This window comes from Lissotriton helveticus, chromosome 6, assembly GCF_964261635.1.
Source record: "Lissotriton helveticus chromosome 6, aLisHel1.1, whole genome shotgun sequence".
Lineage (NCBI taxonomy): Eukaryota > Metazoa > Chordata > Amphibia > Caudata > Salamandridae > Lissotriton > Lissotriton helveticus.
This window is the reverse complement of record NC_136067.1, coordinates 1,732,284,060-1,732,286,725: the sequence shown is the minus strand read 5'-3', so window position 1 is coordinate 1,732,286,725 and position 2,666 is coordinate 1,732,284,060. Positions and strand designations below refer to the sequence as shown.

Here is a 2,666-nt window from a genome sequence, read left to right as displayed (position 1 = left end):
GACTGCGTTACGAAACCCGACACACTTTGGCACCTATGCACCCGCTTCCTGTGGGTGAGGTAACTTACTAACGCCGGTGTTCTTACACTGGTACACCCTTCTAGTGCCTAACTCTAAAGTTTGGTAGTCCTAGTCCAGTCGGAAGACTCCTTTTGCAGTAACTTTGTAACTTTTACGCACCATTGACTTTGTATTGGTGCATGCGTGCACTTTAAGCACTGCACCCGAGTCCCGCGGGCCTTTCCCGACTTCTTCACTGTTAGTCCCGAACAGCTCCAGTGATTCCCCAGGCCCTAGGCCTATTTCCTTTCAGATTGATGGTTCTTATACCACTATTTTAGTATATGGTTTAAGTGGCCCCTAGGGCTCATCCATATTGTGCAACTTTTGTGTATTTAAACTGTGTTTTGTTTTAACGCATTTGCTTCTGTGCTCATAAAGAGTATAGGGGATATTTGTAGTAAATAAATATATATATATTTTCAATATATATCTGTACGGTGTCCTTTCATTTGGTATTCAAGGGGATTGTGTATGGTAAAACAGCTTGCTTCACATACCTTTACAGAGTTTAGCCTAAGACTGCTTTGTCCAGGCTACTAGGATAGCTGGTCTATAAGGTTGACTTACAACCAATCATCATAAGGGCTGCTTGGCATGGTACAAGGTGATCACTAGAATTAGTGAGCATCATATACCAGGCCAACTTCTCACAACGTCCAGCACTGAAATCAATTCAGAACAATTACTCAACTTGAGGTTATCAGATTGTAAAGATGTGGCCTTTGAGAATTTCACCAAAAATGCCCTTCAAGATATGACCTGTCAGAATTGCAGATCAGAACTTAGGTCTACGTTGTTACTACAGAGGTATGGAAAATAAGTCATAGTCATGACACAACATTCCAGACTGGATGGTACTAAATTAGAAACTGAAGTTACAAACTTTATAGCTGGACAAATTTCCATAAAAAAAAACATTCACAACTATAGCAATCATATTTCATGAAGGAGTTAATGTAACCTCTAGACAGTATAAAATATATTTAAGATGTCAAACAGATGGGCAGAGTGCACATTCAAATGACATTCAAATCAAGACTATTAAAAAAGCTACCAAACTCATATCTGCTATTTCTAGAACCGAAGTTCTAAGGAGACTATAGAATTAGAAAATGTGGTATTGTGTTGACATATATATGGGTTATATGTATCTGAGACATTACTTGCCTATCCGGGGTATTTTCTACAGCAAGCTGTTAGAAATGAAAGACTCTTTTTATCAGTAGAAAAGGAATTTAGAAAATATTTGAGGACTACATTCTGTTACTACAGATACAAACTAAATGTCGGTACTATAATACCAGTGGCCTTAAGTTTCATCTGAGAAGTCTCCTCACCACTACAAAAAAAAACCTTTTGTTTCTGCTACAGCAACTGCTACATAGTACTGTGTTTCGACATCATTTGGGTTAACAGGGTTGATGTTTAGAAAAGGAAATTTTTTTTGTGCAAAATATTTGCTTTTATTCGTAAATCCAAATTTGCATTATGAACTCATAGAGAATTGGCTCCAACAGTTCGGGTTCCTTGCCCACTGTACTATCGAAGTGCACTGCTCTTGGTGCTTTAGGCTGGCATTTCATTTCAACCCACAAGCCTTTTGCCTAAGCCTCTGCCCTCCTTCTCTCATTCTCTTTGACACGCTTCAGGAAGCGGTCTCTGCTTTTTGAATTTTTGATATGCTCAATGCACACATTAATTCTCTTGGCAATAATTTTGCCCTTGACTTGTTTGTTTACAATAATGCCCACAGCATGTTGGGTGACGTTGAATATCCTTCCAGTTTTGCCATGGTAACACTTGTGGTGGCATACACTTTTGAATTGTTCCCATGTCCTTGATGTCCACTATTTGCCCCTTCTTGTAGATGCTCTAGTAGGTTGCCAGAGGTACACCATGTTTGCAAAATGGTCTAGAGAACATGTAATGCGTTCCTTGCTTTTTTCCTCTTGTGCCCGTCATTTTGGCAGTTGACTGGAAGATAGCAAATCTTACGGAAAAGGATATTGAAAAATGAAGACTGCTTCATATTTGTTGGACCTTTTGTAACAGTTGCTTTCATTAACATAGTAACCTGTCAGTAAGTCAGTATTAACAGACTTGTAATGAGGGGAATGCACACTATGACATTTCTGTAATGATCTACTGTGTACCCTTGTTTTTTTACAATCCAGTGACTATTTGATGATGAGATGATTCATACAGGCCATTGTTGAACTTGAAGAAGTATGAAATCAGAAACAGTAAAAAAAAAAGTAAAACATTTGACTATGTTGAATTCAAGTTTTGGAGAAAAAATATTGTGTGTTGGTTGCCTAATGTTCAAAATGAAATCCTAATACATTTTTCTCTGTGTATATTTTTTCCATGGTGATTCCTGATCAGGATATATTACATGAGTCAAATCACTAATCTACTGATGGATTCATCGAATCATTACGCATATGGTCACTCTATCACCCAGGCACTACACTTCCATTCATCCAATGACCCAGCCACTACCTAGGCACTCATCCCATCACTCAAGCGGTAGGCATGTACTCATCTATTCACTCAGGCATTACCCATACGTTTATGTTATCACCCAGTCACTGCACTTGCAC

At 38.6% G+C, this 2,666-nt stretch overlaps 1 pseudogene; it reads right to left on the bottom strand.

Annotated features, from left to right (window-relative positions):
* Positions 1 to 1,526: 1,526 nt before the first annotated feature.
* On the bottom strand, positions 1,527 to 2,025 carry LOC144762849 (large ribosomal subunit protein eL21 pseudogene; annotated as a pseudogene).
* Positions 2,026 to 2,666: the final 641 nt, after the last annotated feature.